Here is a 16,894-nt window from a genome sequence, read left to right on the forward strand (position 1 = left end):
TGCAGGGTTTCCTGGGAGTGATCACATCTTGTCCATTGACCAGCCCCTGGCCCAGCAGGATGCCAGTGTCTGTTTCCACGCCCTGGTTCCAGGCACCTGGAACTGTGCGGTGACCAGGACAACCCTGGTTTGCAGGAGCATGCAGCCTCCACAGCAGGGCTCCTAAGGACAGTCTGGAGGAGGCTGAATGCTGGCTGTTGCCACAGTAACTGCTGAGAGGGAATGCGGCAATAGGCGATGCCTGGCTCCCCACCTCGCCACAGGAGGGCCCTGAGGCAAGACAGGAGCTGCCAGGGCCTCTGGGCACCTGTGCCTTCTGGGCATTGGCTCCCCAGGTGACAGGTGAGGCTCTTTCCAGCTATGAGAATCAGGACTGATTGGAGACCTGGGAACTCCAGGGAGTGGTTTCTCTGGAAGAGTCAGAGGACAGGCTGGAAGAAACATCTTCATCCACGTCTTAGAGGATGAACCAGAAGACAAGTTACAGCCTAAGAAGACCAGGTTCACAGCCAGGTGCTGTAGGAGGGCTAGTTGGCTTTGTTTCGCCCTTGGTGGGCTCCTTTCTTCGTTCACACCTTCACTTCCCAAGAATTCCCATGTTTCTGTGGTGAATAATTATTGTGTCTGTTGTACGCAGGGCACAGGGCTCTGCCTCTGGGACATAATCACCTTCCCAGGACAGTACCCGTGGGTGGGAGGACAGCAGAAACAAGGTCTGTCTCCCTTTGCTCAGCTCAGATGGAGAAGGACAGGGCGGAAGGGAAGCGTCCTCAGACTGGTGGCTCTTGGGAGAAATGGCTCAAGCTCCCTCTCCAGGCTCATCCCCACTCCATGGTCTCCTCTTTCATTGGCCTTTGAGTTGCCAGGAAAGACTTCCCCTGTTTACTATAGGCATCGTTTTCGGAGATGAAAACACAGAAGAAGGAAGGGAAAACCTTTGCCCGTCTCATGCCCGCCCATGTGAGGAAGTAAAGGGTAAACTGGACTCTCAGGGAGTCCCACGAGCATGTGAAATGCTGGGTGTGGGCGGGCATTTCTCAGGAAATGCTGATGATGGGGTGCTGCTGGCGAGAAAGGGGGTGAGAATGCATGGGTCATGCTGTGGCTCACATGAGCTCACTCTGTCCAAAGGAAAAGTTAGTGCTGGCTGTATGTGCCGCTGGCCTTCTGTTCGAGGTCACTGTCACCTCCTGCCAGGGCTCTGGTGCGGCATCACTTGCTTGTCACAGCTCCTGTGATTCAGGCTCCTCTCACATGTTTAGCCCTTGACATAAAGAAGCCCCACTTTGAATCACAGAATACTAAAGGCTGATCCTCCCTAGAATGTCCCAGAACTGGAAGGAAGAAGCAGCTGACCTGAGAAGCCCCGGGCTTGAGCGGGTCCTGAATTCACAACCCCAAGGTCAGCTCAGTCCTGCTTTGGCCCCCTGGAAGCCCATGTGGCCCCAACAGGGCCCCGAGGCCTCTGAGACCCCTTAGAGAAGTAATAGGGCAAAACTCCTCATGACTTATTCTCCAAAAGAGTTGGGTGTCTGGACCCTGTAGTTGGGTAGATGAAAATACATGGTGACCAAGGGGACCATTTTTTTTTCTGAACCCAAACTGAGAGTTGGGGTGGACTGTTAGGACATAATATTGAGTAACAACATTGTCTCCGTGATGGAGTATCTGGGGACTGGGATTATATGAGTGCTTGACTCACAAATCACTGATTTCCTCTTCATTATCTTGGGCAGCAACACAAACAAGCTGGATAACCTTGGGCAAGACTCTCAGCCACTTAGGACCTCGGCTTTGAGGGTCTCCCGACTCTGTGAATCGATGATTTTAGGTAGGAGAGGAGAGGACCCTGTAAGGCTCAGACTGACGTGAGAGTAACAGTGCAGGTGGGATGCAAAGTGGGGGGGCGTGGCACTCAGAAAGGGGAGCCCAGGAATGGCTGCACCAGAAAAGAATTTCCCTTCTTACAGCAGGCATTGTTTTCGGAGATTAAAACACAGGGAGAAAGGGACTGAAATGGGGCTTCCGGTGAGTCAGTGCCAATCTCTCGTGACGCCCCTGGTTGTTGGACTAATGGGGCTGTGACTCCTGTCCTCCTCACATGCAGGTTCAATGTGTTAATTAAGGACTGACGCTGCTCCTCAGCAGGAATTGATTGAAGCCGGTCTGCAGCCCCAGACAGAGGCACAGACACGCTGGGCTGGAGAAGGGGGTGCAGAAAGCAGCGCCGGGCTGCCAGCCTCCCTGGCACTCTGCTGGAGACAGAGCCGGGCGCAGAGAGCCCGTAATGGCCAAGCAGATTAGGAACATGGTTCCGGCGGAGGGCGCAGAGCCCTGGGGAAAGAATCAAACTCCTTGCAGCCAGTCAAGCAGCTAAGCAGACAAGATCTACATAAACAGTTGCTGTCTCCAGTCCTACCCCTCCCCCCTCCATTGCAGAATGGTTTGTCTCCTCCAGCATCCTGACCTTGGACTCCCTACCTGACCCAGTGAAGCACCAGGTTTCCCAGTATCAGATCCTCAAGCACCTCTCGCCCTTGGTGCCCACTCTCTGGGCCTCTGGGCCCACCTTAGAGCCAGCGAGCAGGGCAGTGTTCTCTGGTGATCCAGCCACAGATGGGCTCTGCAGCCTCTCGGCCTTTCTTCTCCACCCTCGCCCAGTCGCCCAACACCCAGGAAATCTTCAGCCTGAAGACTCTACCGAGTTTTACACTCACCTTCCACTCTCCAACTTAGTCAGGATTAAACATCCCCTGCAGTCAAAGACGTGGTATGGCTGGATGTGGAGAAAACATTTGTAATCCATTAAGGTGTGAGCCTGGTCTGTTCCAATGCTTCTCTGATTTAAACATGCACTGGGACAGACTAAGTTCACCGGTTAATAGATCACACATATTTAATTTTAAATCACCTGAAGATTATATGCAAATGCAGATTCCAATTCTGTAGCTCTGGGTGGGGGGGGGCGGGGGCGGGGGGAGATGCTGATGCTGCAGGTGATGCTGGTGAGCTTGGTCCTCAAACCACACTTTTGAGTCGCACAGGTTTAGGCCAGTGCTCTTCAACATGTGGTCTGTGGACTGTTTGCTAGTGGTCTCTAACAGGATAGATGCAGACACTGAGTGTGAGCATTTAGAAGTTTATTTAGCAATCAGTATTGCTGTAACATTGCAGAACGAATTTGCATTTTGCATTTTTTAATTTTATTTTTCTAGTCATTTGTGTTTATGGTGGTAAATGACAAAAGCATCTGTTTACAATGTGTTGGAAATTTTACAGGATGGCTGTTCAGCACGGATAGTGTAGAAGCAATGGATTAGCTGACTCCTGACACGCTGCAGCTCATGCACAAAAGTGTCCTGCTGTGGGGACTGACCCTGGTGGCAGGCGGTCCCTGCAGAGGCCCCCCAGCCAGGTCCTCGCGTTTGCTCACCTGGCCTGTTTTCCAGGCTCAGCGCAGTGTTTTCTTTCCCAGGCAGGATTCTGGGTATTTCACACAAAGGTTGAATGTATCAGGGGAGCTTAGCCTCTGATCATGCCAGGAAATGCCAACTAAGAAGAGAGATTGGCAGCTGGGGAGCCTCTGAGGGCGCAGGCCTGGGCAGCCCACTCCCTTCGTCCCTGAGCAGAATTTGACTCTACTGAGGCAACCACCTGCCTCACTTCTGAGAAAGCAAAAGCCCAGCTGCAAACAGGCCAGTGGGAAGGCTTCCTGCCTTGCGTGCCCACAGGGGAGGGCTGGGTGTTAATGAACCCGAGTGCAGTCACAACAGGAACGGGGCCAGCTGGAGCCCGCCCATGCTTGACCCGCGGTCATTTGGCAGGGCCCAGACTGCTGGAGGAGTGGTCACAGACGAAAACACAGTCTGGCTTTCTCCCTGCAGAGACAGTCTCTGTTGTTCTTGGCCCACGGCGGGCTGTCACGCATGCTGGACAAGGCTTGTGGGGATGACCCCGGGAGGCAGGGCGGGCAGGGCTCGGTTCACATCTCACCTTCTTTCTTCCATCCCACACCCTTGGTGCCTGGTCCAATGTTGGGAGGCTCATGGGCCCCCAAGGCCCCACCAATGCCTTTTCATGGGTTGCTTTTATATAGTTGAAGCATGTGGTAATCCCTCGGCTAGAGAGGATCTGTGAAACACCTCACCATCTTTACTAAATGTTAATTAGGTTTGAAGATCACAGAGAAAAGGGGTTGATATGGAATAACCATGTGTTGAATGATCTTCGTACGTCCCTTGGAAATCAGCCACTTCGGTGTTCAAAAGGGTATGATTTCAGCTAAGCTGGATTTAATTGAGTGGGTAGATTTTGATTGGTGCCTGTGATTTATGGGGTGACCTGAAGCTGCTTAACTTTCAATTTGTGTAATTGGTTAGTGAGGTGCTAGGTTGACTATAGGAGGACTTGTCAGAGAGAAAGAGAGAGAGAGAGAGAGAGAGAGAGAGAGAAATCACCTTTGTATAAAAGAGGACTTTTGAGCTGTTCTCCCAGGGATGGGGATGAGCTCACCTCCCCTGGTCGCCCCCTTGCTGTATACGATAAATGCCCACCTTCCTGAGACAGGCGCCCATAGCCAGGGATGGTGTTCAGGGCCAGGGAACCAAAGCAAAGCTATTTGGTTGATCTACGCTTTGGACCCATGACTGTGGCCTCATTAGCCCTGTCCCCTTGCCATTGAGCCTCTTAGCATATTTTGTGAAAGTGAACTATACTCATGTCTATAGGAAGGGGAAGAGGAAGAAGGGCTTGTGTGGCCACATCTCCCGCACCGTGGTCCAAGCCTGTTAAGACACTAAAAGGATTCACCTTGTTTAGCTGCCTGGTACTAGCCTTTTCCCTACCCCTCAGCCACAGATGGGGCCCCAGGTTCCTCAAAGTAATTGCCCAAGGCAACAATTACTCTGCAAGCCCTGCTCTCTAGCTGGAATAAACCGAGAAACACCTGAGAGCCGTGTGTGTTTGTTTAGCATGTTGTCTGCACTGGATGTTGGGAAATGGAAAGAGAGGAGTCAGCATCTTCTCAGTGTGACCCCAGTTAGACATTTCATCTCATCTCCTGCCACCCAAGTCCCTGGGGAAGGAGACTTCTGAGAGCACCTGTCTAGTTATCTTGGTTGGATAGTTGGTCTCCCTTTGCTGCCCCAGACACCCTGTGGGCACTCCTGCAGCTGGAGGTCAGGGATAGGTAACTTCCCCTGTGCATCACTTGTGAGCTTCAGCAGAACTAACTGACTCCCCCACCGGAATACAGCTATGTCCTAGACCTTGCTTACATCTTTCCTGATACAAGAGGACAAGTTCATGTTTATTTCTCCACTTCTACCTTCAAAATCACCTGGACACTGTGTGTGTGTGTGTGTGTGTGTGTGTGTGTGTGAAGCCCGCCTTACTGTAGCATTAATAATGAACTCAGTGCTCAGAACTATACCAGTCTCTGTAATAAGAGAGAAAGTAGGTGCCAGATCATGCTAAGGCTGTTCATATGTGCTAAAAAGCTCTGCTCACATCTGGAGTAGGAGGGAAGCATGGGAAAAGCTAGTCAGTGTCACTTAGTCCCTTTCCTTAAAATTTGGGCTGGACTGGGCATGGCTGCATCTCCTGCATGACCAGTATCCAGCACAACACCATAATTCTCAATCAGGAAGGCCAGAAGGAGGGGGAAAAGGGAAGAACACTTGGTTCCCATGATTTCTACTAGTTCACTGGGAAATAAAATGTGGTAAAAATGCATGCAGGCAAAATGCACAGCTAGAGACCGATGTAGTAATCTGATTACTTGAATAGCAGTGAAAATCCTGCAGATTCATCCTCTTGTTAAGAACCCCATACTGGCCCCCAGTGGTTCCTGTGGGATGCTCGGTGGTGCGGGGATGGGTGGTCCAAGGGTCCCTGGCTTGTGGGAGGTGATGGGGCAGGGGACTTCTTGAGAACCTCTGTCTGGGTGGCTGCTCCCAAGTTGGGGCTGGAAGTGAGTTCCAAAACTAGAGGTTTCATGAAAGGGGTACCTGCTCTGGGCCACACTGTCCCTGTGTGGGGTTAGAGGCGTGTGACAGGCCATCTGAGCCTGCACAGGGACTTACAGGTAAACAGGGACTTGGAAGGAGTCGGGAAGCATTGTAAACAGCCCTTCAGAAACAAGCCCACGTGTGCGCTGTGAGACTGGCACTGTTTGCGTTGAAGCTTGGCTGCTGGGAATTCTAACTGGTACACACTGTTGGGAAACAGTTTGTAAATATTTAGCAAGAGCCTTGAGAAGATTCAGGCCCTTTGAACTAGCGATAATTTTTTTATAGGAAACAACTCTAAATTTAAAAAAAATGGTGCTAATCACCAAGATACATATTTCAGCACTGTTTCGCTAAATTGGAATAGATCTAACTACCCGTTTATAGGGGGATGGGTAGGTAAATTTGGCATATCATGTAGCCATTTAAAATGTATTTTATGAAGGCCAGTATTGTAACTGATTCTTGTGTGATAACATTAAGTGGAAAAGCATGATACCATTGAAACTTTACAATGCACGCAACGAAAACTGGAAAGACGTCCACCCAAAATGCTAACAATAGTTATGCTTGGAAAGGGGCACTAGATGTGATTTGTTTGTTTTTTCTGTTTATCTACATTTTTCTAAACTTTTTTTTCAAGGAGAATGCATTGCTTTTATAATGGAAAAGTAAACATTCTTAAATAGAAATAATCCCAAAGAGTGTTTTAAGATAGCGTCTAGGTCTGAGAACAGAGAGAATTCAAAATATCAGTGTTCAACCGAAGGTCTGCAGCCAGCCAGCCAATTAACTCACTGGGGATGGGTCTGTTCCGGGTGGCTCAGTGGTTTGCTTGGTGGCTGGGCCATCTCATCACACGTGCCGTGAGAGGACCTCAGAGAGGTGGTGTGTGGCTAGAGGGGTCAGCATGAGGCTCCCCCCCCCCCCCAGCCCACTGCTGGGACAAATCCAACTAGAATGAAGGGCTTCCTACGAAGAATGCTTCCTGTTTTGAATTAAGGATGATACAGAAGTGCAAAGGAAAATTGTAGCCCAAAAGAACTTGCATTCTTATCTAGGGGCAAAATACCACTAAGACACAAAACAGTTCATGAGCATAACTGCACTGTATACACATAGTATATAAATATACACACATATATGCACATTCGCATACGTACTGCAAACACTCCACAAATATATTGAGAGCTCTGACAATATGTGATAATTGTGCAATGGAAAATAAGCACTTAGGTGGTGTGTTAGTAGCATTGTCTTTGAATACATAGGACAGCATATCATTGCAGATAATTCCAAAAGCAATAACAATGATTACAGGCCACACCGATACACTCTCTGTCATTAATGAGCTGATGCTCCAGCAATTTCCATTTGCAAAAATGTCACACATAGCAATTTTTAAATCTTGATTATTTTGCCAAAATGGAGTAGGCATGCTTAAGGGCGAATATCTCCTGGAGGCTTGGGAGACCCTGCCACAGGGATCTTGCGTTTGGTTCTCACCGGGATCCCTCCAGGTGAGTTTGAACAGCCCTCCTCCTCCCTCCCACTTCACTGGGCACAGAGCAGGCTGCATAACAGACGGGAGCCAGCAGCAGCGTGTTCTCGCTTCTGTGCTGTGTTGCTCAGCTGGTCAAATATTGCCTGGGCAGCAAGACAAACAACCGCGAAAGGCGTTTGCTGGAGTCTGGGACGTGTTCTGTCCCCAGAGATCAGCTGTGGTCTTAACTCTCTTCCTGCTTCCTCTTCTTGGATGTCTTGGGGCTTCAGGGAATGAAGGGAACTTCAACCTATTTGCTCAGTCCAAGAGGACAAATGCAGGCGACTCCTTAGAGAGCACACCTAGGGGTCCACCCTTACATCCTGTACAGAAAAGAGACCCCTGACTTCCTTTCCCCCTTCTCCCTCGTATTTCCTCGTATTTTGCTTCTTCTTCCTCAAAGCAAGCAAGCAAATAGAAGTGTGAGTAATTGATTGAGAGAAGCTGCAATAATAATACTAGTAGTTCTGGTTGGAATCTCTCTCATCCAGGAAGCCTTGGGAGGTTCCGAGGGGAGGTGATCCGAGTGGCAGCCAGGCCCCTCTGGCCCCTGCCCTGGAGGGGCTGCAGACTACGGGGGCAGTGGGGGAGCACAGAGTGGCATGACCACCTGGCCATGTCGGGGTCCCCTCCATTAGAGGCCAGTGCCCTGGGAGAATGGTGCACAGTCGTGGAAAGTTCTCTGCTCTCATCTGATCTGGTTCACACCAGCTGGGATTTACACATTCACCCCAAAGGTGTGAGTGTGAAGAAGAATTGGGGCTAGTGGTGTAAATCCTTTGCCTTATTAATATCGATGCCAGACGTTACCAGACTGTGTTCAACACAGCTGTGATGCCACTTGAAACGTAAATGCCTATTTTCATATAAAAGGTTCTCTGGTCAAACTGGGAAATGCTATCTAGCCTCCTGTTGGAGATTTGCTGTGCGCCAAATATATTAAAATGCCTGAGATGTCTAGCAGGAAGACTTCATTTGTATTTTGCACTTACTTGCTCCAAACTTATTTGGCCATGGGAGCACATTCTGGATAACCCTTTTAAAACACACACACACACACACACACATTGCAGCCTTCCCCTCCCTTCCCCTCCCCCCACCCCATACATAATGGAAGACACAGTGAGACTGGAGATGTAGGTCTGAATGCTGTTTCTGCTTCTTGCCAGCTGAGCGACTTTGCAGGGGTCTCTAAGCTTGTTTCCTCATCTATAACAAGGATTAAACCCAACCCCCAGTTGCACGTGTTATTGTGTGAAACGATGCCTATCACAGTGCTTGGAACCTAGGAGACTCTCTCTGATCTCATATTGAAACTGAATATAAATATAACCCACGGCAGATAAAATTACCTTGAAGCTAAGCAGCACTGATTCAGATCCACTGCGGAAACGTGAGTATCCAGCTCAGGAGACTTCCGCACTGGCCTGGGTAACCTGATCTCCTGTCTTCTTCCTAACCTTGGTTATAGGAAGGCCTTCCTGGTACCCCACCAAGTTCACTGTATTTGGAATTAACGCCATTTCCCCCTGAGGCAGTGGCTGCTGGGCCAGTGGCATCAGCATCACCTGGGAATTTGCTAGACACACACATTCTGGACCCAGATTACAGAGTCGGGTTCTCTGGAGTCGGGGACCAGCCATCGGGGTTTTAGCAAGTTGCCCAGGTGATACTGATGCTCACAGGTTTGAAAACCGCTGCCCTAAAACATTGTCTACCTTGACTTTGCCAAGAACCATCAGCGCTCACTCCCACATGCCTTCCCTGAAACTTACATCTGTCCTAACTCCTTCTCAGCCTCCCTGCGGAGGACTGCTGTCTATTTCCCCGGTTCTCAGCATGGTGGCAGGTTTCTTAAAATCAGGGCCATGAAATCTTCAAGGCTGGCAATTCTTCATGGTTAGGCTCCCGCTGCAGGGCCACATCACCTCCTCTGCTCCCTGCACGCCTCACCCCAGGTCTCTGGGCAGGTCCTGAGATCCACCCATCTGTTTTCCGTGCCTTGTTCCTGCCAGGGCCCAGGCGGTTGAGCCAAGAGGGCTGCAGTGTTGCAGCGAAGCCCTCTGGGAGAAGTGTTGGATAAATATGCCTCCGGGTGTTACCACGTGCCTGGCACCATCCTTTATGCTGACCTGACCATAACACTGCAAATTCCACAGGCTGCTATCTGCAGGGAGTTGGGCAACAGATAACAACTGCCCGGGGGGGTTATTTCTTTGGTATTTTAGTTCATTAAAAGTTGTCTGTGGTTCCCAGAAGGCCCAGGGGGTGGGGCTGTTTCTTCTCCTGGAATCCCGTATGGGCCAGTTTCAGCAGCTCTCAGCCAATTCCCAACCCATAGGTAAGTCAACACCTTTGTATTATATGATGAGCCCTATCTCAGTGTGCATGCGTGTGTGTGTGTGTGTGTGTGTGTGTGTGTGTGTGTGTAGGGGAGATGGTAGTGGCTGGTTCCAAGATCGTGTGCACAAGTGGTAAAGGTCAAGCAAGAATTAAATAACTGCCTCCTACTTCAAAGGCCTTGTGTAGTGTATAGACCAGTGACGGCGAACCTATGACACGTGTGTCAGAGGTGACACGCGAACTCATTTTTTTGGTTGATTTTTCTTTGTTAAATGACATTTAAATATATAAAATAAATATCAAAAATATAAATCTTTGTTTTACTATGCTTGCAAATATCAAAAAATTTCTATATGTGACACGGCACCAGAGTTAAGTTAGGGTTTTTCAAAATGCTGGCACGCCGAGCTCAAAATGTTTGCCATCACTGGTATAGACTAAGAAGGCCAATCTACTAGGTGCTATCTTGTGTTTCTTGTGAAATTTGCAGAATTAATATGAGGAGCTATACCCTGTGTTTCAGGAAGCCTGGGTTTTAATATTGACTTTGTCACTGACAGTTTGTGACCTTGGGCAAGATCGTTTCTCCATTTATTCATTTACTCTTTCCTTCAACACTGGGTTAGTGCTGATTATGCTCCTGGCCCTCTGCTGGTCACCTGGTCACATCAAAGAGTAGAGCACAACCTCTATTCTGGAGAAGCCACAGTCTAAGACAGGGGTGGGCAAACTTTTTGACTCGAGGGCCACAATGGGTTCTTAAACTGGACTGGAGGGCCGGAACAAAAGCATGGATGGAGTGTTTGTGTGAACTAATATAAATTCAAAGTAAACATCATTACATAAAAGGGTACGGTCTTTTTTTTTTTAGTTTTATTCATTTCAAACGGGCCGGATCCTGCCCGAGGGCCATAGTTTGTCCACGGCTGGTCTAAGATGTGTGTACTCGCATCATGATACAGAGAGCAAGGGCTTCCAAGGAGGTATTGGCAAAGTCCAGTGACATCCAGAGACAGACACGGATGCTGTGGAGAGAGAGATGCTTCTAGAAGCTTGAGATGTTGCCTCCATTTCTTCCTTCTGTCAGTGATTTTGCAAAAGCCAGGTCTCTTCAACAGTCCCAGGTCCTCCTTTGCATCAGAGGCTCCCAGAGTGAGAAGAGAGATGGAAGGTTGCCTGGTTTAACCGCTTTTGCGATGCTTACATACTCCCTCCTGCACAACACACCCACCTTTGCCCACACACAACCCAGCCGAGTGTCTGTCCAGACTTCACATGAACATCTTAGCCATGGGGAACTTCTGCACCACATTTTGTGGACATCTGTTACAAACAAGAGAACTAATGGCCATTTAAGAACTTTTAAACAAGAGCTACCCATTTCAGAATTGTCTTGGCTGCCATCTTGGTGTAAGGTAAAGTTTCAGCCAGAGTGGAAATACCCTGGAGTGGAATTCTAAAGTTCAGTGTCTCAAAGAAAATTGGGAGTGGGAGGGGGTTTTGAATATTCTAAATCATTCTCACCCTCCCCTTAAACCCCATTTTGCAAAGAGAGAGCTGAGACTAAGAGAATGGAACTGACTGGCTCAGGTTCATTACTTTACCTTGGCTGCTGTCCGTGACGCTTCTCGGAATGTGTGGTCATTTTCTAGAGAATGGGGAGCTTGCTAAGGTACTGCTCTGGCCTCTTGTAGTCAATGATGGGTGAAATCTGCAGAAATACGTCACTGTAGTGGAGTAGGGACAGCCCGCGGTGCAGCATGCGGCATGCCTCCCCTCAAACCACCCGTCTCCAGCGGCTGCTCCATATTAGAGAGGATTGACATTAACCCAAAAACTCACGGAGTGAAATCATATGGCACTCGTCTTTCTCTGACTGACTTATTTCACTTAGCACAATGTTCCCCAGGCCCATCCATGCTGTCACAAAGGATAAAAGGTTTCCTCATATGTAGAATTTAATGAACTACCAAGCAAAATAGAGATAGAGGCATAGATAGAGAGCAGGCAGACAGCTCTGGTGGGGGATGGGCATTGGAGGTGGAGGGTGGAAGGATTGAGACAAAAGAAAAGAAGAGAGAGAACTCACGGACATGGACAATAGTGTGGTGGTTGCAAAGGTTAGGGGGTAGGTGAAAGTGGAAGAGGGCAAAGAGGGGATAAATGGTGATGGAAAAAATAAAATAACTGAAGGAATATAATCACCCAGAACATACTGTGTGCCAACCAGGTGCCAAGGTGGCGAGAAGCCGGAACTCTGACTTAAATACTCCTCCTTTTGGCTCCGAAGCACATCTCCAATGCTAAGTGGGAAGGATGACTATTTCCGTGGCTTGAGAACACTCTGGCACATGAGAGGAACCACTTCTTCAGTGTGAGACGCTGAGCGGAACAATTAGTGCCCCTGGCAGGTAGCCTCGTGACTCGAGAATAACTTGGTGCTCTGGCAGAAGCAAGGTAATTGGAGAACTTTAGTGACAGAATGGATGGTTCTACCAGGAGCTTGGGGTGGTGGTGGGGGGACGGGAAGCCAGGATGGAATCTCCAGGAGTTGCTCCCGCCTTCTCTTCCAGTCCTCAGGGCAGCGGGGCTGTGTTGGCAGAAGTTGGCGGGTTGCCCCAAAGGCCCTATGGGCCCCTCTCAGTCTTGGCTCCCCCTCTCAGCACCCCTCCGTGTGGCCCTGAAGCCTGCGTGTGGTCCTTTTCTCTCCTGTCTTCCAGGACGGTGCTAGACACAGTGCTTGCCACGCCAGCTATCTCAGCTGCTCCCCTCCTGGCCCAGGTCTCTCTCACTCTAACCGGTACCAGCCTCCTATTCACAGAGGCTTCCGGAATCAAAGTGATTTTCAAGGAGGGACGGACCCTCCTCTGCTGGTTCTGAACTGGTGGCCATTGCAGGGCCCGGGGAAACCAGGTGGTTTCTCCAAGCAGCGAAGTGCTGAGGTGGGAGGGGCGCGACGGTCACCAGGAGGGAGAGTGCTGGATGCCACAAGGACACAGTGGGGCCCCCCTGCGGGTCACCCTGGCACCCCAACCAGATGTGTGGGTACCACAGGTGGAGGAAGTCCTGTCTTGCATCTCAGTTTTTCTCCCTTCATAGAAATGATCACCCAGCTCTCTCATTTCCTTTTTTAAGTTTTGAGCTTGAAGCCGCCTGTGTCTCCAAAAGCTCTGTGCTTAGCAGAGAACACATTCTGTGGGTGCCGTTCGAGGAGGGTCTCTAACCCGGAGGCTGGGGGCATTCCGCTGGGAAAAGTGATCTTTAGGATGGAAATCATAACAAGAGGAGAGAACTTATTTATTTTTGGACCTGGCCCTTTTCCAACTGGGTCCCAGTAAACAAAGCTGCTGGACTGCTGTTTTATAACATAAGCATCTCAAATTCACCAGTTTTTCCCGAATAGCCTTTCCCAGCCGAGAGAGCGAGAGAGAGAGGTATCTTCCATTGTCTCATAGAGGACATCTGGGGAATACTATGTAGAATTTTTTCCCTGTGTTTTGTTTTTTACAAAATTCATGAGGCTGGGAGAGGAGTTTTTGCTGACATTTATGTTTGATGAAGAGAGAGCAATGCAGCAAGATGAGCTTCTCCGCGAGCAAACATTGCCTGTGGCACTTCCCACTGAAGGCAGGGAGACGATTAACCCTGTTTTGCACCAAGAGCCTAAGGTTGACCTGGAGCAACAGAGGCAGGCACAAGGACGTGGGTGCAGGTGGGCGGGCCGGTGACAGTCAGCCTGTGCCCTTTCTAGGACAGTCACAGGGACCATTTCTTCGGATCCCAAACCAGACCAAACCCACGGCAGGGCCTGCTGGATGAGATCAGAGGCGGTGGGTGCTGCCTGCACCGTAGGCTGAGGCGTTAGGAGGCAGGAAGGCTCTCCGGCCCCAGCCGTGATGGATCGGGGCTCCTGAGAAATGGTGATCACCGAGCAAATTGCTTCACCGGTGGAGACTTAACAGCAGCAATTTCGTTTCCTTATGGCTGCTTCTTGCCAAAAGCGCCTTACCTAACACCATCGTTTATAGTCACGGAGTCTGAAGGGCCTTAAAAACAACAACAGCCTTTAAAGGAAGGCATTTGAGGAGAGCAGGGTCGAGTGTAAAGGGGGGTTGTGGGGACCCAGAGCTCCCACATCAGGCCCCTGCGTGGAGCCACGGAGAGTGGACCTCCTTCCTCTGTCCCCCACGTTGCGGTTGGTTGAAAACTCCAAGGACTTTTCAGCAAACTTTGAACCATCCCTGGGCCAATGCCGGCATATGTGGTGATGAGTCTTAATGCCTTTGCATTTCTGTATCTCTCCACAGTCTGACCTCAATCTCATCCTCACAGCAACACTGAGGCAGGCACAGCAGGGGTCCACTCCTATCTCACAGATGAGGACACGGAGGCTCTGCAAGTTTCCGGCATTTGTCTGAGGACACACCGTAGAACCAGAGCTCAAACCCTAAGGTCCACCCTTTCCTAACCCATGAACTGGAAGGAAAAATATCACTCCTTGCCCCGCCCCCTTGTTTCCTGTTCATTTTTTTTCTTTTCTAAATTCCGTGCAAGGTTCCCACACTCCAGACTTACACTCCAGCAACTCTAAAGTGTGTTTTGTCCCCCAATAGGCCACGCTGTTTCCCACCCCCCTCACTGAACACATTGCTTTTTCTGTTTTCGGCATTTCTTTCAGCCTTTTGACCATTCTCCCTACTCCTTCTCAGCTCTGGAGTCACCTCCTCTTGGGAGCCTTCTCTGATTTGTCCCTCCCTTCCTTCTCACCCCAGAAGGAGTCACTCTGTTTCCTGGGTTACTGCTGGGCCCCTCAACATTTCCATCTTTGCACAGATACACCCACATCTTTGCATTTGTTATGGTTATTTGACAAACTGTCTTTCTTTATAGGGGCATTGACACGTGTCTTTGGGTTCCCAGGGTCACACACTGAGTGTGCACATAGTGTTTGTGATGAATGGAGTTGGGGGCTGGGGAACCCTATCCACATGGCATTTTCCTTGATGCTATGGAGACGCTCCACTTTTTAGGGGGACAATCAGACTTGGGAGCTCAGAAGGTCTCTGTGTTTAGTGACGAGTCCTAAATCCTTCCATGGACTGGGCCAGGGAGGAGTTGGGAGGGATTTGAAGTTCTGGAGAAGGCTCAGAGGCAAGGACCAGGTGGACAGGGAGGATGGCTAGCACCAGGCAACACGTGCCTGGAAAAGCCGAGCTACACAGGGCGGGGATGGGTCCTCTCCCCGGCACACCTTGGCACGCTGTTTGTCAGAGTATCTCTTGATACCACGAAAAGGGCAGAGAGCCCATCTCGGGGCGGAAATGAACTTGTCAGTTAATGGCCATAACTGACCCTTGGTATCTCCTCCCTCCCCCTCATGTGTTTCTTCCCTGGAGAAAGCTGGAACATTTCTGTGGATTTAAGAGTAAGCGTGCCTGCTCGAATTGCTAATCAAATTCCTGGGTAAAAATGATGGCTCTCTGTTGGTGCAAGCCCCTCGCACAATTTTGTTCAGAAGTGAAAACCACGTGGCTAGTCATGGCGGTTCTGTTTGTGTGGGGTTCGGGTCCAGGTGCTTAACAAGTGGTACTCCATCTGCAATAATGGAAGGAAAGCCCAGAACCCACACCAGCCCCGTCGCCCACTCTGGGCGTGTTCACCCCTGCAGATTTCTGATGGGTGCAGAATGCTACCCACCAGCGACTTCCCATTATGAGCTGCTCACGCTCGCCTCCCCTCCGGCCGCTGCTGGCTCAGGCCTGGCATCTCCAGGCAGCGTCGCCTGGGACATCCTGCTCCTCTTGTGAAGGAGTCTGCCTTGGGGTGCTAGGGGCTATGGGTGAGCCCCTCAGTACTAAGAGGGAGACCCCCGAATAGATGAACTCGTCACAGTCCACTGGTCCCACTGCACACTCTCGTCAATGCTGAGGGACCTTAGGAATCAGGCGTAGATTAAAGCCTCGGAGCCTTTCCAATGCAGATGCCCGTGATAAATCACATGCTGGAACGGGGCCCCTCACTCCTGGGGTCCACACTGACTTAATAAGGACCAGGACGAGCTTCTCCTTCCTCAAAGCGGGAACGCACGGGAGCCAGGCTGCCACCCTTGCCTGGCCCAGGTCGGCTTCAAATGATCATGATTATTCTCTGATGTGCGGTGTGTTGCTGGACCGGCAATCAGTTCCAGCTGCTGGGCCGGAGGGTGGGAGGGCCCCCGCCACCTGAGCCTCAGGTTGGAATCATCTCTTATATCCCCATTAAGCTCTGGGCCCCTGCCACATGGAAGAGTTTAAGGGGAAAATGAGATTTTATTAAAGCCAGGGGACCTCCCTGACGGAGTAGAAAGCCCAATAACAGCCGTGAGGGTTTCTTATCTCATATGAAAGTTTTTCATTTTCCCAGATTCCTCTCTTTTGTTGCCGCTGGACGGCCCCTCCTCCACCCCCTCATTTCCATGGGTGCCTCGTTATTTAAAACCCCTGCGAAAACGCCAGAAAGCAGCGAGTAGCCAAATCATCCAACAGCTTTTTCTCCCCCTAATGAAGGCCAGCGGTTTCGTGCGTATGCGTTTTATAGTCTGAATACAATGACTTCAAAAGGCTCCTGAGTTTCAGAGCAATAATGTGGTCTGGATTTCTGGGGGGAAATAAGACAAGCCAGAAAGGTGTGTGCAATATCTGTGTCTCTTGCGACCCAAGCAGGCCAAAGCTGCCACGGTGGCCTCGGCAGCTCACTCAGAGTGCTTCTGGAACTCGGCAGCCTGGGCCCAGAGACTCCTAGTGTGTGCGGAATGGGGGCTCTTTCTTTTCTTTCCTCTGGACTTCTCCTGCAGGTCTCAGGGGAGACAAACATTTAGCTAAGCTTGGCCAGTGGGTGGTCACCCTTGATGCGGGGGGCAGGAATTTACTCCGCCAGGTGAAGTCAGCCGAGACGTGGCGGGAGATTAGGTGCGGCCCACCCGCCCCATAAAGTTTTTCCTCGTTTCCGCGCGTGGTTGGGG

The 16,894-nt window shown here is 50.3% G+C and overlaps 1 protein-coding gene across 1 annotated transcript in view; it reads left to right on the top strand.

Moving 5' to 3' along the window:
• The window catches only part of PLXNA4 (plexin A4), a 346,359-nt gene that overhangs the window by 106,581 nt on the left and 222,884 nt on the right, over window positions 1–16,894 (top strand). The gene's annotated exons all lie outside the window — the stretch shown is intronic.

Source organism: Myotis lucifugus, unplaced genomic scaffold (genome assembly GCF_000147115.1).
Source record: "Myotis lucifugus unplaced genomic scaffold, Myoluc2.0 scaffold_46, whole genome shotgun sequence".
Classification (NCBI taxonomy): Eukaryota; Metazoa; Chordata; class Mammalia; order Chiroptera; family Vespertilionidae; genus Myotis; species Myotis lucifugus.